General features: G+C 58.5%; 1 protein-coding gene across 5 annotated transcripts in view; it reads right to left on the bottom strand.

The window, feature by feature from the left end:
• NAV1 (neuron navigator 1) overlaps positions 1-24,865 on the bottom strand; it is a 207,807-nt gene that overhangs the window by 82,724 nt on the left and 100,218 nt on the right. The window lies entirely within an intron of this gene.

Below are 24,865 nucleotides of genomic sequence, written 5' to 3'. Positions count from 1 at the left end.
CTTCGGGAGGCACTTTGCCCCAAGACTAGGTCCGGCCGGCTGGCAGGCGGCTGCCCTGCCTGTCTGGTCAGCGAGGTGAGGGCTGCAGGAAGCCTTCCTAGAGCCTCGGAGGCACCTTTCCATAGAACCGGCTCCACGCGGAGCCCAGCCACCTCCCTCCCCTGGGGGCCTGGGGGCAGCCGGCAGGGAGGAGGGCAGGTCTCCTTGCGCAGCACGCCTGGGGGTGCCAGTGCCTGTTTATCCTGGCAAGGGTCACGTGGGAGCTGCTCCGTGGCTGTAATGATGGCTTGGTGTGGAGAACAGACAGGGACTCTGTCTGTGTACGTATATTTTTAAAGCTTGCTCCTGAAAGGCCTATATGGGGACCAAGATGGGGGGGGGGGGTGCTCCTGGGCCAGGGCGATGCTTTCCACGGGTTTGGCAGAGGTGAGGGAAGAGGTGCACACGACTCCGAGGGGTGAGTGTCCCCGAGAGGAAGGGACCAAGGGTGACTCGGAGAACCATGTGTGCCAACCCCAGGCAGGCATCAGCGAGGTGGGGCCTCACGGCACTTGGGGGAGCTCTGTGCTGCTGCCCCATTTCACGGAGGAGAAACTGAGCCTCAGAGACAGGGTCCCACGCTTCACATGGAGCACAGGGCACGGTCAAGTCCAGGAAGAAGATCACAGGGCATCTCGGCATCGCCGGCACCAAGCCAGTGGTGGCACAGAATAGGTGCTCGGTGACCGTCTCTAGAATGGATGGACAAGACCACCACAAAAACACATAAAAAAAGAAGGGATGGATACGTGTCCCATTAGGAAAACGTCTTTTTTCCACAAGAGTCCTTGGAAGTGACTCAGTCCAACACGGTCACAGGAGGAACGGGAGGCTGAGGTCAGGGATGGGGGGCGGGGGGGATGATTGGCTGGAGGTGCAGAAAAGTATCAACGAGGAACATGTGGCATCAGGCTGCTGCCCCAGGTGTGAGTGGGCATGCAGGGGGGGAGGCGGGGACAGAGCTGGGGACAGAGCTGTGGGCAGAGCTAGGGGGCCTGGCTCTGCTCTCTGCCCCAAGGCCTGGATAGTCTGCAAAGGTGCCACCCCACAGCTCCCTGCGAGCCCCAGCAGCATCCCCTGGTGGCCATCTCGGGCATGCCACCCTGCTCGTCAAAGACTCAGCTCAGGTGCAGCGGGTGGTGAGAGTCTGGCTGTGTCCACATTCTCAGGTGACAGGCCCATCTCTGGGGGTGCAGCGGGAGTCCCAGGACAAGAGGCTGCATGTAAGGGAAGGCCTCTGTAGCTCAAGGAGCTGCAGACCCTGTGCCTAGGCTGGGCGTGGGGAGGAGGGGGTAGGAAGGCAATTTGATATTCACATTCCTGACCCCAGAAGCAAGTCTTTAAGGTTTTAGCTTTAAAATATGAATAAGCTGCATTTGCAAAGGCATTCACCCCCCCACCCTACCCACCTCTGACCCCCAACCCATAACAAGCTTCACCCCTTTCCCACCATCTCCGCAGGGATCAGAGATGGGGTGCGGAGGTAATCTGGGGCACACGTGACTTTGTGACAATGTTTTGTTGGCCGAGTCATGATGCTTCCATGCGTCTGTCAAATGTCAGGTCTGGGTATGGGGGAGAGGCTGGAGGAAATAGAGCGGCGGTGGGGGGGAGCCCAGGAGCTCCTCTCCGGCCCCCGTGTGGGACAGGGACGCAGTCAGGACACTCCCAGTCTATGCGGTACCTTCGTTCAAATGAGGAAAAGGGCCCCTCCGGTGTGACTCAGCTCCCGCCACGGTCCTCGCTGTGGCCACAGAGCACACCTCTCCCCTGGGCTGGAGGCCCTGATCAGGACACACCTCACAGCCTCCCTCTGGAGGCCTGGCTTCTCAGCTCCTGCAGGACAGGGTCCACCAGCAAGAGGAGGGCGTGGTGCATGCCTGAGTGCATGTGTGCCTGTGTGTGTGCGCGTGCATGTACGTGTGTGTGAGAAGCGGGCCTGGGGGGAGGCAGGGTGGGGATCCCAGCAGTCATGGGGTGACAAGGAGGTGGGGCGGGGAGCACGAGTTGTCCTGACTGCTGCTCCAAGCCGCACCCTGCAAATGGAGCGGCCGGGAGGACGTGTGTGCTCCCTGAGCTACCCAGCCGTCACCACGGTAACGCACAGTCGCCACAAACAGCATCCTCCCAGCACGCGCGGGGGCGGTGTTTCTTACAGGAGACCACGGAGAGCCTGCTGTCTCCATCAGGAGTCCTGGGAGTAAGGACCGGCCACCAAGGAAACCTGACATCAGGTGTGCGTGTGTGTACACACACACTCGTGCAAATGCACACAACACCCACTCACTGAGTGTGCACCACGTGGTGGGCTCAAGACTAGGCACCCCCCACGTCTGTGTGACTCCAAAGCTCTGTTCTTTCCGTGACAACACAGGGCCTTAAAGACGCACACACGCCTCCAGACACACACCTCCCCAGGGTCCCGCTGGCAGTCCGTGGAAACCCTCACATCAGAATCACGCACACTCCGCTCTGCCGTCCCGAAGACGTGTGCACGGAGACAGCTGTGTGGCCGTGTCCCCTGCCGCAGGTGTGGAAGGAAAAGACCAGGGCACAGGGGTCACTGGAGCTGGAGACGGGGCGGCACCCTGGGAGGCTGATGGCAAACGGGGTCCCTTCTGCTCTGGAGTCAGCACCAGGGAAACAGGCTTCTGGAGGGCAAGACCGTGAACGGCCAAGACCCGGAGGGGGGGAGTGCCGTCGGGTGGTGCGGCAGAGGGAACACAGAGCTTGAGGCAGCAAGGCCAAGGGCAGGTGCTGGCCATGCCCTCCCAGCATGTCTGACCTGGAGCGAGGCATCTCACCACTCCTCTGAGTTGTCTGCTCGATTAAAGGGAGAGAATAGCGAACCCGCCCGGTGGCACAGTCAGGAGAATTAAAGAGCTGAACCAGGTGCTTGGTGCCCAGGAGGTTCTCTGCACGAGGCAGCTCTAATGTGTCCAAAGGTACAGCGGGGGCGGGGCGGGCAGCGGGCACACCCAGACACCTGCAGGTGGCAGTGCCGTTCCTGCAGGTGCAGCTCAGGTGGACCCCACCTTCTCCGCTGGGGTTCGCTCCCACGTGGAGGGGTCACCAGGCCCACCTCCCCCTGCACTGCAGCGATGGTACATCTTCATCCCCAGTCCCTGCGAGCCCGTCTCACCGTCGTGGGAAGTGCTGGGACTCGGGGCCCTTCTTCGGCCTGTGATCTGAAACCTGACATCATGGGCACGAGGATAAGGACCCCAAGAGATTTAGGGGCCTGCAGGAAGGAGGAGGGACTCAGCAGTCGAATTTCCCCAAGTTCTGTACAGCTTTAATTACTGGCTGACAGTTCGGTGAACCGCTAACTGCCTGGTGAACCCTTACTTACTTGCACTGCGTCTTGGAGCGCACTTTCAGTTTAGCCCGGGGCAGGGCCTCCAGAGGACTGCGTCTGCGTCCAGCCTCGAGGCTGGCTCCTGTTCTGAGTAGCTGCACCAGGTGGGAACCGACAGGAATGGAAGTGGCTCAAGGGGAAGATGTTCAAGTCCTGGCATTTCAGAGCTCGAAAGAAGCATCTCGTGAACGGGAGAAAGAGCACATCGCTCCAGCCCAGAGAAGAAAGGCTTGGGAGCGTCACCAGGTGGGGCGTGGCAGGCCCAGTGGACTCCTGGCCCAGGGCTCCTGCACCGGAGGCCTTGGACTGGCCGCTCTGCGTTGTCCTGGGGTCGATCGGCACAGAGGTGTGTCACCAGCAGGGGTGACTGCTGCATAAACTGAGACGGTACAGAACAGACCCACCTAGAAATGCAGGCTAAAGGACCTGGGACAGGCAGGACGAAGCTTCTCACACACACACACCCCCTCTCTCTCAACAACTCCCAAAACGAAAAAAAAAATCTCTCCTGACCCTATTAGATCCCAAGGGTGGCGTCCAAGTCTTCTCTAGATTCTAAAATTCATCACAGCTTGGGCTCCTAGTACACGCAGGTCAAATACCATTATAATAAGAGCCAGTTACAACACAAACTTCTCTCTGACAAAGTGATCTCCGGCTCTAGCCAGGGGTCCCCTGCCCGAGCAACATCTAGCAGGAGATCCTCGGGAGTCTGTGTCACCACACGACAGCCAGTGTCTGGATGATCGTGATCGTTCTGTGTGGACACGCAGCCCCACGTCTCCGGGAGTCACTCATTTCTATCCCTCTCCTCTGCTCAAGGACGTGACCTTCAAGGTCCAGCCGTGGGCCCACCCCCGGTCCCCACATGTGCCAGGTCTCCGCTCACAAACCTCCCTGCCCTCTGGCAGAGCCCAGCAACCCTCCTTCACCTGCAGCCACTCCCCCACTCCTTTCCTCACCACCTTTTTGAGCCCAGGGGCCCCAGAGAGAGCCCGGAGTGGCCCTCCATGCAAGAGGCTCCCACCTTCACCACCGTGTGGGCGGGGACAGTTTCTTTTACTAATTCCGTCGTTTCACTCGCCCCCCACGTAAGTCACAATACCGTGGGAGGCGCGCGTCACAGAGCCCTGCAGCGCGACCGATCCCGTGCTTCCCGCTGCCGAGGGCTCCTGGGTCTCCATCCTTGCTCCGGAGAAGCCTGAACCCTCTCGACCAACGAGTGCCCGCCCGGAGCCCAGCAGTCAGTGGCCCCCAGAGCGCCCAGAGAGCGCCAGGACGACAAAGCAAGGTACCGGTCATGTGCTTGTGTGAGGCAAGGAAAGGAAACCAGGAGGAGCCAGAGAGGAGGGGCCAGAGAGGGGGCACGAAGGGTCTCCCCTGGCCCAGAATCACCAGGCAGGGGTCTCTGCAGATCCCCGACAGTTCTGATTTTGCTTGAGTGAGAAGACTTGGCTCAGAGACCCTCAGCGACTTGTCTCCAGTGGGCACTGGGCCAAGAGGAAGTGTGAGGCGGGGTGGAGGATGAGGGCGGTGGCTCGGGGCCAGTGGAGTGTTCCCTCTTGGTTTCCCCCGGGCACACGTTAGTCGACTGTGGGGCCTCGGGTAAGCTACCTCCCCTTTCTGGGCTTCAGTTTCTCTGTGGATTAAATAAGGGAGTTGGGGCTGGGCATACCCAAGGCCGAACCAACTCTGACAGCCTGTGTGGCTCTGTTGCTGGCTGAAGCCTGTAAAAGCATCCTTCCTCCTCCCGGAGTGTGCTGAAGAGGCAGGTGCCAGGGCATCACCCACAGAGGCCACGACTCAGCAGCTTGGAGACGGGGCCCAGGAATCTGCACCGCCCAAGCCCCGCCCTGTGGGTGACGCGGTGCGGAAGGCAGCGCCTGGGAGATCCAGACGCCTCGCTGCAGGCCGCCAGAACAGGCTGCCCATGGAAACCGGGGCTTCCATTTCCCGATGCCAGGCCGCCGGGCGGTGCGTCCTGGGCCTCCGGCTCGTCTGCTCCCTTGGCACAAACGCACTGTCCCTTCCCTGCGGAAGTCCACTCCCGCATCCCCAGGCCTCACCTTAGGGGCCCCCTCTGTCCCGCTCCTCTGGGGATGCCCTCCCCAGGCCACCCGGCCGCGGCCTCACTGCGGAGACGGGCCGCCAGGGGGCGCTGCCGGACGCTGCCGGGCACGCAGCGTCGGCTCCAGGATCTGGGCGGGCAGCGCCCAGACGCTCTCCTTCCCTCTGCGTCCTGCTTAGCACAACCCCCTTCGCCTGGCTCTGCGCTCCGGGGCTGACATCCTCCCTGACCCCATCCTCCTCGGAGAACGGCCAAGGCTTTGCAGCACCTACTCTGGGGAGCCTGCCCGCTGGGATAGGGGCTGCAGGGCCTGGCTTCTGGGCACCCGTCGGCTCCACTCGGCGAGCCTGGACGTGGGGCTAGAGCTTCGAGAGACCCGGCTGGCCTTTCTGCTGCAGGCGCTGCAGACGGAGTGCCTCCGGGGAGTGGAGCAGGCTTCCCATCCCTGCTCTGGCCTCACTTCTGCTCGGCAGTGTTCTCAGGCAAAAGCTGGCCTGATGAGGGAGGAGTCATCCCCGCCACCCCGCATCGTGCCCAGCCCCGCCCTTTCTCGGGGGAGTGGCCGCCTCTCTGCAGCGGGCGAAGGGCGGCCCCCACGGCCGGCCGGTCAGCCCGGCTCAGCCTGCACTTGGAAGAGGGCTTGGACAGCGATCCTGCCACAGCTGCTTCTTTACGTCCAATACCGTGTACCTCAGAGAAAGACTTGCTGGTCCAGAGCGGCCAGCGCCGAGGGCTAGGGAACCCAGCGAGGGTGCCCGCCTCCAGCTCTGTCTGGAGGGGTGCCGGCCTGCTCCTTTCTCTTCTGCCTCATTTCCCTCTGATCGTTAGGTTACAGGGTCAGAGAGTGGATTCTTGACGTACTGAGCCCGCCCTCATTTAAAGACCTGAACTCCAGCCTGGGCGCAGAGGGCCAGCCTCCTGCCGACGACGGCCTGCTGGCCTGCCTCGCCGGGGGACGCGGCCCCCTTCCCTGACAGGCCCGGCTCTCCGGCCCTGTAACCCTCACGGTTTACTGGCAATGTTCTCACAGTGATGCGGCCCAGAACCTTCACGTGACACCCGGCTCCAATGAAGTCGCTGCTGCTGGGAGCGGAGTGGTTGTTATGGCAACAGTTCTCACATTAGCAAAGACCATCTGCAGGCAAAGGGGGGAGGGGAAGGAGCAGGCTGCGGGAGGGCGAGGGCTGGGCCCAGGTGTGGGCGACAATTGGAAGGGGCCCTGGGAGACGTCTGCTTGTGAAACTAGTCATATTAGTATCGGCTAACTGGGCTAAGTCCTCCGGCACCCGCCGGGCGCGCTTCTACGGGCTTCTGCTTTGTAGCCCATGTAACTGTCACAACAGCCCTTTGAGATGGTCCAGTTATCACCCCCATTTTACAGCTGAGAAAACTGAAGCCCAGAGAGGTTAAGTAAGCTGCCACAGGCAGTACAGCCAGGATCCCAACCAGACGGTCTGATTCTAGAGCTGTTATTACCCGCTGTGACTGCGGCCATGATCCGCAAACGGACACAGGTATACAGTGTGTTTACAGAGAGCTAACTCACCGAGCGTAACAGTCACCCTTTGAAAGGGCACCGTTCAGTGGGTTTTAGTACCTCTGTAAAGCTGTGCAGCCATTGCCACTATTCCAGAACATTTGTATCACCCCCAAAAGGAACCCCAGACCCATCAGCAATCTCCCCCGCTTGCCCCAGCCCCTGGCAGCCCCTGATCTACCTCCTATCTCTGTGGATTTGCCTATCCTAGGCACCCCATAGAAATGGAATCGTAAACACGTCGACTTCTGTGATTGGCTTCCTTTACTTTCAAGGCTCATTCCCGTACCATGTGTCAGTACTTCATGCCTTTCCGTGGCTGAGTCATTTTCCATTGTATGCCTACACCCTATTTTATTTACCTCTTCATAATTTGATGGGCATTCGGATCATTCTTGCCTGTTTTACGAATAAAACTGCTATGACCACTCATATCCAAACTTCTACATGGACATCGGTTTTCATTTCTCTTGGATAAATGCCTAGGAGTGCAACACGGGGTCATACAGTAACTCTGTAACATCTGAGGACCCGCCAGGCTGTCTTCCGAAGTGGCTGCACCATCGTTCCCACCAGCAGCGTGCTAGGCCTCCGACCTCGCCACGTCCTTTCCAACACTGGTTACTGTCTGTCTTTTTATTCTAGCCATCCTAGTGGGTGTGAAGCGGTGTCTCACTGGAGACTTAATTTGCATTTCCCCAATGACTAAAATTAAATACAAATTAAGACTTCAGTTGCACCAGCCACACTTGAACTGCTCAGGAGCTCCACCCTCATGCCGGCTGGTGACCACCACAGCAGAGAGGGGGCAACTCCATCACCCAGGAAGTCCTCCCGGGCAGCGCCGCAGAGCCTGCAGGCCTGGTCTGTACTGGAACCACGGCTTTTCCATAAGGTGTTTGCCTTCGGTGAACTTCGAGCTCAGCAAATCTACTTTACAAGTGGGGCCCACCTTGAGGTTTGCAAGGCCCAGAGTGAACCGGACAGAAAGCTAACAGAGCACAGCATCTGAGTCAGTGGCAGCCGAGGAGAGGGCGGGCTCCCCCTGCACTGCGCCCTCGCGCTCCCCCTCCCACCCGAGTCCCCAACATCACTGCCTTTCCCAGGACCTACCAGTGGCCAAGTGACAAGAGGCACTGCCTCTGAAGGTGCCAGCCTTGTTGGGGGCGGGCGCCTCACACGTCAGTGCTACTGGCTGTAGGCCCCCCGGAGATCTCCAACCCGGACCTTCCAGTCTCCTCTGTAGATTCTGCCCCTCCTGGCTCCCAGGGAGGGGCCACACCACAGCGAGGGGACAGTCAGATGGACAGGCTACCACTGGCTTTGAAGCCCCAATCGTTCCCCGAGAAGCTGCTGGCGTCCCCACACAGGGGGCCTGCGGCCGACAGCCAGCACAGCCGTGGGAACTTCAGTAGGAACTTAACCTCCAGCCTCATTCTGCCCACCTGTAAAATGGGACGATGGCCCTGGGACAGTGGCGACTGGGCTGAGGGTACAAGGTCTGCCGGCCTGTGTGCCAGCGTGGAGGAGGGTGGATGGTAACACTCATCACGCATCAGAGCTGGCAGGAGCCTCAGAGGCCATTTGACAGAAGGAAGAACTGAGGCCCAACGGAGTGGCAGTGACCTGGTCAGGATGTCAGAGCCATGCTAGGGGACAGGGGAGGTGGCCAGGCCTCAGGGAGGATTCCAGTGGGGACAGCTGGGGGCAGGGCATGGCCATGCAGGGCTGCCCGAAGGGGGAGGCCCTCTTCTAGCAGGCTCTCCACGTCCCCCAGCCCGGTGAGAACATCTGCTTCCCATCAGACCTGTGCTCCGCCTGGTCCGGCCGCCTCCCCGGAGGTTTCCCATTTCTGAAAAAGCCTTCTATGTCACCGATCCCCTCGACCCTCTGCTGCCCACCCCCCACCCCCAGGGGGACCCTCAGGCTCAGCCCATCTGCCACCAACGCCTCCAGGGTAGCCCCACCATCCACCAAAAGGACCAGGCTTAACAAAGGCCAAGGCGCCCCCCCCCCCCCGCCCCCGAGGTTGGGTACAAGAGCAGTGAGGCAGGGAGGCTCATTTTAAAGAAGGCTTCTGATTGGGGGTGCAGAGAAATCGGCATAAATCTGAAGAGGTCTGCTAGAGCCACTGAGGTGCTGGCAGTGTCCTCTGAGGCAGGAAGGGAAGGGAACGGGTATCTACTGAGTGCCTCATGCGCTGAGCACGGCACCAAAGCCCGAATGTAGTTACCCCCACTTTACAGATGCCGGGCTCAGAGAGGCCGCTTAACTTCCTAAGATCACACAGCTTGTGCAAGTGGTGTAAGGAATCTGAATCCAAGTCTGACTCTGAAGTCCATGCTTTTCCCAAAATAAATTATAACTGACAATGAGGACAACGGAGCAGGATACGCCCAGAGGCCCTTCCCGACCGACACGCCCGGGATGGGGCGCCTTACAGGCCACAGGAAGAGGTTCCTCCTGCTATGCTCTGGGAACGCACGAGGGCAGGGCTGCCAGGAGGCTGGGGGAGTAGGCCTCGGGCCAGGCCAGCGTCTCTCTACCTCCAGGACTTGGGGCCGCGGCCAGTCCCCTTGCTGGCAGGCACGGTCCTGCCCGACACTTCCTCGAGGGACCCCTCTCTCCCGCCGGGCTTTGTCCCAGTTCTGGAACCTGCGGGTCATCTGGCCTGGGAAGAACCTTCCTAGAACGTCTGGCAGGCAGGCTGTGTGGCCTGCTTGCCAAGACCGCGGCTGTGCTCTGGGCCATGAGACCCTCCGAGCTCCAGCCGGGAGCCTGGGAACCTGCTGCGGCCAAAGCACAGCTCCAACACCCTCTCCCTCCCCCGCGCCCCACCAACCCCCCCCCGCGCCCCCCCCGCCCCCGCCCCGCCCCAGCAGCCGGCCTGTCCCTGGAGGAGCCGGCTAGTCCCTACACACTGCAAGGGTGGGCTTCAGAGCTCCTGCACAGCCTCTTCTGGGCCTTTCTGGGCCTTGGTTTCTCCTTCTTCGAGAGCAGGTCGGCCGGTCCCCACAGCCTGATGCAGGGGGAGGGGAAGCGAGGGATGAGCGGGGAGGGGCTCATGCACGGTGCGCCGCAGCCCCTCCTCCGGGAGCACCAGCCTCAGCTCCCGCCTGGTCCCGTGTGGGGCCAGAGCGAGGCAGGGGTCACTCCGGAGAGCCTTGGACCCACTCAATGTGAGGCCAGGGAGGGACAGGGAGAGGCAGTGGGGACACCGGGCCTTCTTTCAGCCTTCACCCAATCCCCCCGGGGCCCGGGCTGCAGCCCGCTGAGCGGCTTAGGGCTGGTCACCACTTGAATGGAACCAAATTCCCAGGGAAAATCCCCCTGGAGAGCGTCCCAAGTCTGTGCGCTATGAGGACACACCCTCCCGGTGGGGAGCCCCGGCTCTTCCCCACACCCCACGTCCCCACTGTGTGAGAGTTCTCTGAAGAACCCAGCAGGCCTCTTCCGCTGGAGCCTTCTAGAAGGGCAGAGATGGGCGAGCGCTGAGCTGAGTGAGGTCCAGCTTGGGCCAGGAACCACACTCAGGGCTCAGAGGGCGGCCGGGGGAGGCCAGCCTGTCTGCAGGAGCCCTCGCGGCTGGAGGCCGGGGCTGGGCAGAGGGTGGGTGCAGGCAGCGGTGCAGAGAGGCCCCCTCAGGGGGGCCAGTGTCCTTTGCTTTCATCCTCCCGCCCCCCGTGCAAGGGACCGTCCTGAACCCACCAGGCCAGAGCAGGAGGCCTGAGCGCAGAGAGGCTGGGGCAGGGCTGGGCCCGGAGGGAGGGTCTCCGGAGTGGAGGGGGGACCAGGAAAGTAAGCCCTGAGGGCCTGGCCGGGCTCGCCTCCTGGAAACACGCAGGCCCTCTGGCGGAAATGAGCTCGCCTGTCCCTCTAGCATGGAAGCAATACACTTAACGTGTGTTAAGTGCCTACTGTGCGCCAGGCCCCTGCATGGTTCTGATGTCATTTAAGCCCTGTGCCGGCCCTGTGAGGTGGACGCCAGGAGAGCGGGCTCTGCAGCTCGGGACGAGCCAGCACCGCTCTGGGGACTGCATCCCGCCCATCACAGATCTTCAGTGATAAAGCACCCAACAGAACACAGGGCCCGGGGAACACGGAACCTCCCGGTGGCTTCTAATGTCTGTCAGTGGATGGACCTGTTCTCAGGGACGTGACTCTGACGGCCAATAAAGACCACCATCCCAGGGCTCGTCCATGGCCTGGCTCAGCCTGCCGGCGGGCCAGGCCGCCATCTCCTTGTAGATGACCCCCAGCCCAGCGAGGGCAGGAGGCCCCAGCAGCTGGTGAGCCCTGCCCCCTCTCGGGAGTCATCCGTCATTAATGAGACCGAGGGTGCAGAGGGCTCGCCCCAGGCTCAGAAGGAGGGATGGGAGGAGAGATGGGGTCAGCCGTGCCCGGGTCCAGCACCAGTCAGCACTTCACTGCTGTCTCCTTCAAAGGACAAAGGGAGCCCCTGGCCCTCCGCTCTCCTGCCCGGTGCCCTCGCTCCCCATTACAGCAAGCAGCTCCCCTCTGCCCCCACTTCTCAACGGGGGTAGCCCAGTGAAGACTTGGGGCTCTCCGTGCTCCCACGGCTGGTGGTTGCCATGGGAACAGCGGGCCAGGGCTCCTGGGGACCAGGGTGAACAGACTTGACTATGAATTGATGTCTGTGCGTCTCCCCTCCCCCATGGGGGAAAGAATGCAGCACAGGAGTGCCAAGCCCAGGCCGGAGGCTGGGGAGGGGCTCAGGTGGCTTCAGACAGACCCTGCTGTCACCCCACAGACCAAGGAGTCACAGGCCACGCCATCCACGCCACGTGAGACCTCAGATGCCATTCGAGTCCTCGGCCTGGCGTTCAAGGCCCTCTAGGGGCGGTAGCCCGATTTTCCACCGTTACTTCCTAGCCTGGGTAGAAGTCACTCGTCCTGCCCTCGGGTCCCTGCTGGGGCCCGGGCAGACTTGTCCATGGTCTCTGCACCCCACTTCTGTCCACACCTCTTCACTGTCTGTCCGCCTCCAGGGCAGAAACCATAGCTCTCCATCCCAAACGCCTAACACCTGCCAGGTGTGGCAGGCCCTCCATAAAGCCCGCCGCGCATACGTCCTCTGCCATGCCTGCCCTGCCTCAAGGGACTCTCGGGTTCACAGAGGGGCAGGGAGGCAGCCTCCTGTCCCCAGGTGCCCCCAACAGCCGGCCCCTCCCGCACTGCCGCCCCATCTTCCTGGCTCGGGTCCTCCAGGAGGCTTCCACGCCAGCCCCGCTTCACTCCCCACACACCTTCTGGATCCCTGCCTCCGCCCCAGCAGCTCCCCCTCTACCCTGCTCCCGCCACGGGCGGGCTTCGAGGACACCCCACTGTCCCATCACACTCGGGGCGCTTGTCTCCATCTCCCTGCTCAGACACAAACCAGAGGGAAACGGCTCCCCTAACACCATACACGCTTTCCGTGGAGCTCAGGAATTCACTCTAAAGATTGTCCTGTGTTTTCCGGGCCACTATAAACTCCCGTTACCCTCCCTGGGAAGGCAGACATATATTTTACTGGATATACAGCTCTTTAACACGCACTGAAGAAAAGCTCCAATGAAACTCTCCATCCCAGACTCGTGAAGCTGGGGCTCCAGGGACCCCTTCCCTGCAAGGGTCCCGACAGCCTCCCAAGGCCGGCTCTTAGGCGAGGCTCCTTGGACTCCCAGGGTGCAGTCTCCCTGACATAGCCCTCAACTTGCCGTCACCCGGCTGCTTGGGGACACCCTTCAGCTGTTGCCGTGTCCCCTCTGCACCTCAAGGGTCCAGAACACGGGCTCATCAAACAAGCGAGTAAGCCATGAGCCAGCAGGGAGGAGAGGGGAGGACCCAGCCCCTCACGGCTCCACGTCCAAGAGGAAGATGCAGCGCAGGGGACATGCAACACGTACGTGTGAGCCGGGACCAAGAACGGCCGGCGCGCTCCGTTCCAGGGTCTTCGGGCGGGTACACTGCTCCCCGATTCCGCAGTTAGAGCCCGGAACGTAGCCAGGGAGGGCAAAGCAGGTGACGTCTGAGGCTCCAACTCCAAACAAGGGAGTGACTTCTGGAGGGCTGTGTTCAGACGTACTCCAGCGCCCAAAACACCCTTCCAGTCTACCAAGAAGGGGTGCTGTGGTCAGTCAGTGGAGGCTTTAGGAGACAGGCAGCTGGCCCTCTTCTTTTTTTTTTTTTTTTTTTTGGCGTTATGCGGGCCTCTCACTGTTGTGGCCTCTCCCGTTGGGGAGCACAGGCTCCGGACACGCAGGCTCAGCGGCCGTGGCTCACAGGCCCAGCCACTCCGCGGCATGTGGGATCTTCCCGGACCGGGGCACGAACCCATGTCCCCTGCATCGGCAGGCGGACTCTCAACCCCTGCGCCACCAGGGAAGCCCTGGCCCTCTTCTTAAGGGTCTTCAGAACAAGGCCTCCTTCTACAGCTTCCTGAGCCAGAGCTGCAAAGCCGCGGTCTTGCTACTCACCCCCGGGACAGGGAGCGGGCGGCCTGCACCCCTGCAGCCCTTGTGCCCTCGCTCGGTGCTGGTCTCTCACCCGGGACACCTGCACCCCGTGAGCACACGCTGAGCACCTCTGCATCAAACACCGGGCTAGACTCCAGCCATAAAAGGCTGAAAAAAACCAACCAACCAACCAAACAAACAAAAGGCTGTTTTCTTGGTTTGGTCCCCACAACTCCTCTTCCAGGGAGCCTTCCCTGATGACGCCCCCACCCAGACGTCATCGCACGTGCCACGGGGGCTGAGCACACCACTTGCACCTCTATCGCTAGGTTCTCAACTGCGGGTGGTGGTGGAAATGTCTGGAGACGTTTTTGATTGTTACGGCCTGGGATGGGACGCTCCCAGCATCCAGTGGGGAGAAGCCAGGGATGCTTCTCACATCGTCCAACGCACAGGACAGCCCACCTCCAACCAAGAGCTATCTGGCCCTAAAGGTTAGCAGTGCTGAGGCAGGCCTGTCACAGCACTGTTGACATTGAGGCCCCCTATGTCCACTGCCTAGATTTTAAGTCCCTCGGGGGCACGATCCATGGACTGTAACATTTGGAGTTGCTCACGCCAGAAAACAGAGGGTCCTGAACCCCCCTGATGTATACGCAAGATCTTGTACCGAAGTGCGATGGTCATTTTCCTGGGGAGAGGAATCTGAGACCAGAAAGGTTTAGAGGCGCTGACTTGGGGCCCTGCCCGGGGGCTCGGACAGGCCACTGCGCAGACGGTGGACAGTCCCCGGGGGAGCAGACTCCCCTCGCCCCCAGGTGCTCTGGGGCCCCAGACACAGCTTCCATTACCACTCAGACCTCTCCCCGAACTGGGGTTGTGATTCTGATCAGAAAGGGCAGCTCAGCCAGCAGAGCTCCCCTCCCTGGGTTCCACCATCTGCCTCCACTCAGAGCGCAAGACTATGAAATTACGCAAAGTAAGTTCTGACAAAAAGGAGGGCCTTGGCCTTAAAACTCCTGGAGAATCCCCCGTTCAGCGGGTGTGCTGGGATTAACTGCTTCTCGGAGGCCCAGGAAGACCCCCCCCCCACCGTTAACCTGCTGGTTGGTCACGTAGCTCACACCCAGTGCCCCTCACGGTCCCATGGGATAAACCAAGGCCTTAACCTCAAGGTCGGGGGAGCAGGCAGCACATCTAGGGGCCCGGGCCCCAGCCTTTGCTGCTCCCCAACCAGCTTCCTCGTTAATGGCGACAGACTTTATCAAAACAAGAAGATTCCATTCCATCAAGACAGGAACAGGAGAGGGAGAGAAAAGGACATTTGACCCCTCCGCTGTCAGCCTGAGACCCTAATGAACCCTTTGCTTCCGAAGACGATTATCGAACAGAATAATTCATCGCTAGAGATTAATTGGACTAATTATGTTGCCTTTCAGAATCCCCTGAATAATTATTTTCTACAGGACGGTGTCAGTGATAATTGTGTGATATTGGAGCCTCTTCCCCCAGTGAAAGGCCCGCAGAAAGGGATCCCTGGCTCTGAACGGTGGGATGGCTCCGTCTCAGCTCTGATCTGGTTAGAAGGTGCCCGTATTTCACGTGGAAGCCCTTTTTTTCAGGGAAGTATTACCACGTCTAATAATCTTCCTCCACCTTCACTCAGCATGTTCTCAGAACACCCTGCTCTTCCCAGGAAGTTCTCCTTGATGTCATGGGGTCAGGGAGCCCATGAGCTGTGGGACCCCCCTGCCGCCTCCCCAGGGGGACATGCACTTGCCCCACAAGCCTGCCAGCGCCCCTTCTCCTCTGGCACCGCTCCCGCCACAGCCACCCTCAGCCCACCCGCGACCCAGGGCCCCCAGACCCCTACACGTCAGGACAACCCGCTCTACTCCGACGCTCCTGCCTTCTCTCCCTCTTTAAGAGTCGACAACCTTGTAATGTGAATAACTACAGAGGCTGAGTGCACAGCAAAAGAACCTAGTGTTTAAGTAACACAACGAGGTTAATGTGACACAGGTAATAACCCGCACTGCCACATTCCTGTTCTGGGGCGATTAGATATACAATGGCGGGGCAGTCATTCTCCGAAACGCATAGCAGAATGAGGGATGCTTAGGGCAGCACCATCAGAGGCGGCTATGGGACAACACGACCCCTGGTTCCCACCTCCTCCCATCCGAAGAAGCGCTTTGGAGAAACCGGCTTTTCCCCTCATTCTCCCTGTCAGCCTCTGGTCTGCAAATGAAGTCGGCTTTAGGAGGGGTGGGGACCACGTTAGTTTTACGGCTCCAGGCTACTCTGAAGCCATGTCCAGGGTGGGTAGGCGGTAGCTTTAGAATCAGACAGATCTGAGTTTGAATCCTGACTCAACTAAGAGTAAGCCAAGAATGTAAGGAGTCTCATTTTTTCATTTCACCTGCAAAATGGAAGTAATTAAAGACCTACTTTTTAGGGTTACTTGGACGATTAAATCAGATAACACCTGTTAAGTCTCAGCACAGAGTAGGTGCTCGAAGAGTCGCAGTTATTATCACTATTATTATTGTTACTGGAAGTGGGAGAGCCTAGCCGTCCGTCTTCGGCTATAAACCTAGGGGTCTGCACAGGGTCCTCAGCTTGAAGCTCTTACCAGCCCTCCACCTTGATGGAGGAAAGTACCAGAGGACATAACACTCATTTCCACTCCCTTTGCTTGGAGATGGACAGATGTGTCTACTGGGCTGTGTGGTGATATGATTTCAGGGAAGACAAATCCTGCCCCAGGATATGTCTTCTTTTTTTTTCTTTTTTTTAAAGCAGTCTATAAAACTGTCCTGTAGTAGCTGCCTAGACTCAGTCAGTGAAATATATCTGGTTATATATTGATGTTAAAACTCTTAGAGCGAGGGTCGTTGGTTAATCCGTGGAGTAATTTATATAATACTGTGTATACTGGCAAAGGAGACCTTCCTAAAAACTGTGCGGTGGGGCTTCCCTGGTGGCGCAGTGGTTGAGAATCTGCCTGCCAGTGCAGGGGACACGGGTTCGAGCCCTGGTCTGGGAGGATCCCACATGCCGCGGAGCAACTGGGCCCGTGAGCCACAACTACTGAGCCTGAGCGTCTGGAGCCTGTGCTCCGCAACAAGGGAGGCCGCGACAGTGAGAGGCCCGCGCACCGCGATGAAGAGTGGCCCCCGCTCGCTGCAACTAGAGAAAGCCCGCGCGCAGCAATGAAGACCCAACACAGCCATTAATTAATTAAATTAAAAAAAAAATACTGTGTGGTTATAAAGACTTCCCAAGGGAGAAAAGGAAGGGCATTTAGGAAGAACCACGCAAGGAGCTGAAAGGTTTCTGTTAACGGGTAACTATTCATAATCGCAGAACACCTTTCAAACCGGAAGGGGCTTCTCAGTTGAGTGACAGATCAGCTACCGTTGGAGCCTTCTGCAGGGCAGCAAACGTAAGCCCCCTCCTGCCCTGGCTTTTCCTGCGGAGGGTAGCGGGAAGGTATGAGCTGGTGGGGAGGCAGGCTGCAGGGGTTGAGACATTCTCCAAAAAGAAAAGGATAGACTGCGGCCAGGAAGCAATCTCAGAGTTCCTTAGGAGGCAAAGATGGCAGGACGAGTAGCCAGAAAAAAGTCTACTTACAAAAGCTCCTGAAATAAGCAGGTGGATTGGGGGGGTGGGGTGGCGGTGGGCAAATGCAAATGGCTGCAACCTTGCAACAAAAGCACAAGGTTGTCAGTTCAGCATAAAGAAACATGGTTAGAAATGCCCGAGACGCACTCAAGACCAAGTGCAGGTAACAAAGGGGCATCTGATGCTAGAGTCAAAGCCTGCACCCCAAATAGTCAAGATGCATTAACAGATCTCTGAAATTTGAAAGCATCGCGTCCCGTTCTTTAATCAGACTGCTTTCCAAACACCTTGACTAAAGAAATAAGTGTTTTGATGGGGACTCTGGGGAAGGGCTGATCTGGACAAGCCACGCTGGGGGGGCAGACAAGACAGCCCCCAGGGGAGAGTATCATACCCAGAGGAGGAGTGAGTATGGGGGACGGGGCTGAGAAGAGGGGCAGAGACAGGGGTGGGGCAGGTGCCAGAGGCAGCCCTGATCTTGCTTAGGACCGGCACGACTCCCTCCCCTCCAGGAGGACAGGACAGCCGTCACCTGATTCTTCTTAGGTCTGTGCCTTTCCACAGCCTCTTTCCGGGCTCTGGAGCCTCAGGAGAGTGTGAAATCCAACTCAGTGAGCTGAGGACATCCTGTCCTGCTGACCTGCAGAAAAGTCTCAGGCATTCCTCACGGGGACATCCTGCAGAAAGGGAGCCACAGATGTGCTGAGGTGTTTAGTTCAGGTGTGCCGTTAGACCTGCGGCTTCCCTAAGAATCCATCAGGCATCGCCATGGTTCCAGTGTAGGACATTCAGACTGATGGGCCTGGGACAGAGTGGACTTGAAGAGGGAAGCGGCTTGGGTTCTACTTCTTGCTCTGCCACTAGCTATGTTTCCTGGATCTGTTTCTCATTTGGAAAATGATCCGGAAGTCACGTCAAGCTTTGTGGACTCTGTTTAGGGACACACATGCCTTGATTGTCACCGCAGGGGAAGGAAGTACTGGTTGCTGAGTCAAGGGGGACAGGCAGGGCTGTCGTTAGAGATTCTGCTGCAGGCAGTAATGGATCCCAGACAATTTGGCCTCACACCAGGAAGTATCAGGTGTGCTGGGAACCAGATACAGGAGGAAATGTGCAGAAACACCCAAACATGGGGTAATGGACACATCAGCGAGGATTACAGGCTGCTTCCCACAGAGCATCACCTGGGGGAAGGCGGAAGCTAATGTGCCCGCAGCGCCAGGGGTAAGAGATGCTGCACGTCTGTGATGTGGCAGGTGTAGCTTCTTAGATGTGCAGCCCCTTGACACTCAGTTAAATTTAAGACACATCTGCATGCTTGCTACAGTGCCTTTAAAGTACAGTCTTTGCCTTGGAGACTGTGATTGAGAAGAAACAGGGCTTTAAAAAGCCACATAAAAGAAAGAAGGTTAGGATGAACCATGTGGTCCTAGATTGGAGTTGGACACATTGGTATTAACTAATGTCTATTATTTTAATTATATTAAATACCACTATAGGTTTGTGTGTTACTTATACTCAGGTTAGCATGCACACATATATGTCCTAGCTCCGTCCACTGAGAGGGTCTAGAAGCAGTGACGCCCTAGGACCAGTGAGATCACCAGCACCTAGATCTCGGTTTCTAACACCATCCTCCAACGAAAGGAACAAGGCTCCTTGGAGAAACGGCTGATTCTTGGAACGGGGCAGGGAATATACAAGATGAGTCTGGAGCATCTCGTAGGGCCCCAAAGCAAGGAAATTAAAAAAAAAAAAAAAAAATCAGGGTACGTCAAAGGGACGTAGGTACCAACTGAAAGCGGTCTCCCAACAGCCAATGCTGAAACAGTTTGAGCAAAACAAACAATGCAGCATCAGAGTCTGACTCAAAGAATGAAATGAACATCCAGGAGTGCAGGCTCACCTAACTAAACAAATGGAGAACAGAGAAATCTGCACAGAAGAATTCACGTGGATACTCTCCATGGCAGGAGGCGGAGCCTAACTGCCCCCGCTCCCTGACTGTGGCTACGCCGGGTGACCGCCTTCTACAGAGTGCACCGTGGAAAGAGAGGGAAGGGTGACTCTGCAGTGGGGACACACGGTACTACATCAGCCGGACGGTCAAGGTGAACAGCCACGACAGATCACGTTAGGAGGAAAGATCCTTCATCCGATGCCGTGAGAATGACACTTTACCTCCGTGGTCGTCAAGCCTCTGTCTAACCATGAGACCCATGTTGAAGGACATTCTACAAGACACCTGACTGTCCTCTTCAGAACTGTCAAGGTCATCAACACAAGGGAAGACTTGGGAATTCCCTGGCCGTCCAGTGGTTAGGACTCTGCTCTTTCACTGCTGTGGGTCCAGGTTCAATCCTTGGTCGGGGAAGTAAGACCCCATAAGCCGCACCTCTCAGCCAAAAAACAAAAAGAAAACCAACAAAAAAAAGCAAGGAAAGGGGCTTCCCTGGTGGCGCACTGGTTGAGAATCTGCCTGCCAATGCAGGGGACACGGGTTTGAGCCCTGGTCCGGGAAGATCCCACATGCCGCGGAGCAACTGGGCCCGTGAGCCACAACTACTGAGCCTGCGCGTCTGGAGCCTGTGCTCCGCAACAAGAGAGGCCGCGATAGTGAGAGGCCCGCGCACCGCGATGAAGAGTGGCCCCCGCTGGCCGCAACTAGAGAAAGCCCTCGCACAGAAACGAAGACCCAACACAGCAAAAATAAATAAAATTAAAAAAAAAAAAAAAGCAAGGAAACACTGAGAAACTAAAACTGCCATGGCCCAAAGGAGCCTAAATGGAATGGAATTAAATGGAATGTGGTCCCTGGATGGGATCCTGGAACAGAAGAAGGACATCAGGTAAAAACAAGGGAAATCCATACAAAGCATGGACCTTAGTTAGCAACAATGTATCAGGACTGGTTCGTGAATTTGTGACAAATGAACCACAGTAACTAAGACGTTACCAACAGGCGAAACTGGGCGTGGGGTACGGGATAGCTCTCTGTGACATCCTTGCAACTTTTTGGTAAATCTGAAACTATTCTAAAATTTTAAAGTTTATTAAAAGATAAAAAGCTGCATGGGGACCTCCCTGGCAGTCCAGTGGTTAGAACTCCGTGCTCTCACTGCCCTGGGCCCCGGGTTCGATCCCTGGTTAGGGAACTAAGATCCTGTAAGCAGCGTGGCGCAGCCAAAAAAAAAAAAAAAAAAGCCACACAGACAATTCTGAGGCACAGTTGGACAGCCAGGGGGATGTATCATGTGAAGATACTGAAGAGAATAAAGTAATGAGGACACGGCCCTACCAGTGAGGGGCTTAGAGTATGACCAAGGGCAGAATGGGGGGCACCGCCGGACAAGAGGACAAAAAGTGAAAACAGTTTCAACTGGCGGCGCTGCCAGAAGACTGCCTGCCGCACGGGCTCCAAAGACCCCAGGAGAGGTTCACGGTTGGGGTGGGGGGAGTCAAGAAAAATATCTTTAAAGGACGGGTAAGGTTTTTGTAGGGGAAGGTGGAGGCAGGGGGGGGCTTCAGGCTGGGGATGTGGCTAAATCCAAGATACAGAGACCAGAACATTGCGGCAGGCTCTGGGAACTGCAGAGCCCAACGTGACCAAAGACGGGCAGTGTCCCCACGGGGTCCACGGACCACCGCCCTACAGAAAACAGGATCCCGGGGACACACGCTGGGAACTCTGCATCCCACTAACTGATCCTGGGCAGTCACGAAGCCGGTGAGTACAGGCTCTGAGAAGTCCCGCAAGAAAGAAACCTGTTTAACCCCGTTCAATCCAGGGTCTTGCATCTTTCAGCAGACCAATTAACAAGTCTCACCAAACTTCCTCAGGGAAATGCGGGCAGATGGCTTGGGCAGGGAAGAGGAAGGGGGGTGGGGGGACCAGGGGGGGCAGGAAGGTGTGACCGTGGAGGCCTCAAACGTTAGGATGAGAAATCACAACACTCTCCTCTGGGAGCCACTGGAGGACCCCCGTTTGGGGAGCAATGGCGTCTCAGCTGTACCTGAGGAAGGCGCCCCCAGAGCGGCATCTGGGGGTGAACGGGAGAGAGGGGAGCTGGGATGCTTCCATGATGGGGTGATGGCGTGAATTAAGACAATGGGTGGGGGAGGTATTTCAAGAGGTGGAAGCAGCCAGACTTGGTGAGTGATGGAGTCAAGGGCAGGGTCAGGGCCAGGGAGGGAGGAGAAAAGAGGCGTGGGAGCTCCCCCAACCCCCCGGCTGGGACAGGCCATCTGCAGCACAGCCCACCCTCCTCCTTTCTCTGTCTCCAGAGACCCAGATCAGGGTGCCACCTCCAAACCCCACTGGGCAAAGAACACAACAAAATTAATTTGAGCAACAGGATAAAACCGTAGCGCTGGATCACAAGTCAGAGTACAGATAACCACGAGTGTGTGTGATAGAGATCAGTGATGGAAAAACAAATACATCGGGGAGAAAAGCCAGGTCTCCATAGGGAAGAATTCCAGATCATGCAGGTAGGTTACAGTCCACACGACAGCACGACTCCACGGCTCCAGACACCGGTTCAAAACCCTTTTCCACCACTTCCCAGCTGGGCGGCTCCAGGCAAGTTACCCAACCTCTCTGTCTCAGTTTCCTCATAGGCAGAAGGAGAACAAAACGCCAACCTGTCAGATTATGAGGAGTTAACATATGCAAAGTGCTTAGAAGGGTATCTGGTACACGGTCTGTGCCTGGCTAGCATCAGTGGCTCTTCTGATTGGACGGGCTGAAGGAAGGAAGGAGGGCACACGCCAGCTGCTCCCAGGCAGGGGGGGAGGAGGGGTGCCTCGAGGGTCAGGACTGGTCTTCCTTTCCCTTCGTGGGGTGTGGAGGCACCAGTCATCAGAGGCCTGGGTTTCTCACTCGCCCAGCACCTCCAGGCCCTGGGGGAGAGCTGTGAATGCCCCCCCCATCTCTGCCCCAGGCCTTGTGAAGAAGGTGCTAAGAAGGCCAGCTGGCCGCCTGCAGGCTCTGCTGGGGGGGGCATCCCAGACCCCCAGCGATCTGCCCACCGCCTCCTGTCTGGGGCCCACTGACCACTGCCTTCCCAGCAGCCTCCCTCTCTCCAGCATCTCATGAAGGCCGGAAGCAGATGGAGGGGAGGGGCTGCCAAACCTCTCCCACCCCAGCTCCCCCGAGGCTCTGGGCAGGGCCCTTCCTCCCCCAAGCTTTTTTGTCCGCGAAGCCGCTGGGTTTGGGTTGGAAGGAGCGTGTCCTTGAGTCTGAGAGGCGTGTGGTGAGTGGGGGGGAGAGCAGTGAACCCACAGGATGAATGGAGCCTGGGGCTCTGGAAAGCAGCCTCTTTTGTTGGAGGCTGGATGCAGTCAGAAAGCTCAACTAAACTGCTGATAAAGCCATTCCTGTCTCCCTGGTTTCTTCCTTTTTAGGGCTGCTGAAGTCCCTAGGAAAGCCACCACAGGAGAGGAGTAGAGAGCTCGGCTTCCAGTTCTGGCCGCACCGCTGACCTGCAGCTGAGCGCCCACCCTCTCTGGGCCTCAAGCTCCTCGTCTGTGAAATGGGGGCAATGCACCTCAGAGGCTGACAGGGAAGGTGGAACGAACTCTTCCACGCACAGGGTCCTGAGCACAGGAGGCCCGGGCACGGAGGCCTTCACGGAGCTCGGGGAGGCCGGTCTGGGCAGGAGACCCCGGAGGCCTGGATGCGTGTCCTGCGTTGCCGCAAACTCACGGCCACGTCCATTCGTGCCGTGGCTCCCCGTCTGTCTCACAGGGATACTCATGCTCGTCCCACCCGCCTCCCAAGGCTGGGATGAGAAGCATGGGCCCTCACATTCCTGACACGTCTAATCTGCTGTGTCTCTGTTTCTGCTCCACCTCGAGGGGCTACCAGGCTACAAAGCTCCCAACTTCAAGCACAAGGGATGGGGCAGGAAGCAGAGCCAGTCCGAGGGCTCGGTGAAACTTCCTTAAAGAGGAGGTGATTTTCAAGGAAGGGGAGAGACCGCCTTTGAGAAGCAGAGGGGGAGCTCTCCAGAACGAGGGACGAAGGGGTGCAGAGGGGAAGGGGGACGGGCACAGTCGCCCCCCGGCCTGGCAAAGAGGCCCACGTCCCCCGGAGGGAGGCCCGGGGTGCCGCTGAGCACAGGGTGTTGAGGACCCTGCGGGACCAGGGGGAGCATCCCTGCCGGCTTCCCGCCCCCACCCCCCACCCCAAGCCTCCATGTCAGGTGCACACCCGGGGCTGGGCAAAGGACCCCAGCCATTGTGACATGTGACATCCCCTCCCCTCCAGTGGGTGGGGCTCAGAACCAGGATTAAGTTGATTTAAAGGCAAGCAAGAACGGGACCTTTCCTGGATGCCTGAGTTGTGGGCTGACATTCGTTACACACAGATTCCAACGTTTAAAAAGTGTGGCGTGCCAGAAACACAGTCCACGAGATTATTAACCACCTAATGATTCTGGTATAAAAACGCTTGGCGGGAGGGGAAGAGGAAAGGTTCACAGGCCGGGAAGGGTTTGGGCCGGAGGCACCGAGGCTGTGCTCCCCTTTCAGGGGCTTGCCTGGACCCTGGCCTTGACCACTACGGTGAGACCCTCTTTCACTGCAGCCTCCAGTCTGCTTGACTTCCTGGGCTCCCTGACCCCTCTCTGCCCTTGAGGTCCCAGCGCGAGGACCAGGCACGGGGGGGCTGCTCCCAGGGAGCCCCTCTGCAGGGTGGGCAGCTGGGCTCAGCCTTACTCAAGGAGGTGCAGCTTCCGGGGGGAGTGGCCACGGGGAGACCATGGTCTGCAGCGCCTGGCCTCCGACCTCTGGCCTCCCTGCTCTGACCTCAGCCCGGCTCAGACAGCGGGGCTGCAATCAGCTCCTTTTGGTGCAGGGGGCCTGAAGCCTGAGTCGGTGATTTGGGAATGAATTCTTCCAGTCACGAAGGACTACTTATGGGCTGGGCCAGAAAGCCATTCTTTTTTTTTTCTCCCCTCTTGAGGACCCCCTCCTGCCGTCCAGCTTCAGAAAATGGTTCCAGGCGGCGAAGCCCCATGACCCGCAGTGGAACTCGAGCCCCAGAGGCCGGCGGGGGCTGAAGGTGAGTTATGTGACGTGTGTGGGCATCCGCTGGGTGCCTGGAAGCCCCTCAAATTCCCCTGCTTTGTTGTAAACCTCTTCCCACTTTGTGATGAAGGGCAAAGAGATGACAGGGCACATGCTGGCCATCGGGTGACTGGAAGCGCCCGCCAAGGGCCGCACCGGGCTCCGTGCTGGGTCACCGTGAACAGCAGGCTCTGCTCGGTGTCTGAGCAGGCCTCGCGCCGTTCCCCAGCTGCCCAAGACACAGGACGCTCGTCCCTCCGCTCGGCACTGAGGAAGCCACGGCTGGCCACCCTGCCCTGTGACTGGCCAGAAGGGCCGGTCAGCCGGGAGGCTGCAGGTGAGGCACCGCGGACGGGCTGCAGAGGGACGCGGACCTTGCTGCTTCCAGAAGCAGAGTTGACCCTGGAGGCGGCTGTGAGACTTTCCCCAGAGACGGAGGGACATCTACCAGCGGAGCCCTGGGTGCCTCCTTGGTACCAGCCTCCACCACCCCCAGAGCCCTGGTCTGGGCCCGAGAGAAGCCCTGGCTGAAGCCCAGGGGCCCAGCTACCCTCCTCGCTGCTGAGACCCCTCCCCCATAATACTTTTTGGGTTTAGACAAGTTTCCATAGCAACCCAAGTCCCTATCAGCCAGAGGGTTACCATGGCGACTGAACTTGGCTCTGCATCCACAGCTGAGAAGGGCCCTGGGCCCTAGGCTTATCTGT

Source organism: Phocoena sinus, chromosome 1 (genome assembly GCF_008692025.1).
Source record: "Phocoena sinus isolate mPhoSin1 chromosome 1, mPhoSin1.pri, whole genome shotgun sequence".
NCBI lineage: Eukaryota > Metazoa > Chordata > Mammalia > Artiodactyla > Phocoenidae > Phocoena > Phocoena sinus.
Note: the sequence above shows the minus strand (reverse complement) of the source record. Positions and strands in the feature narration are given on the sequence as shown.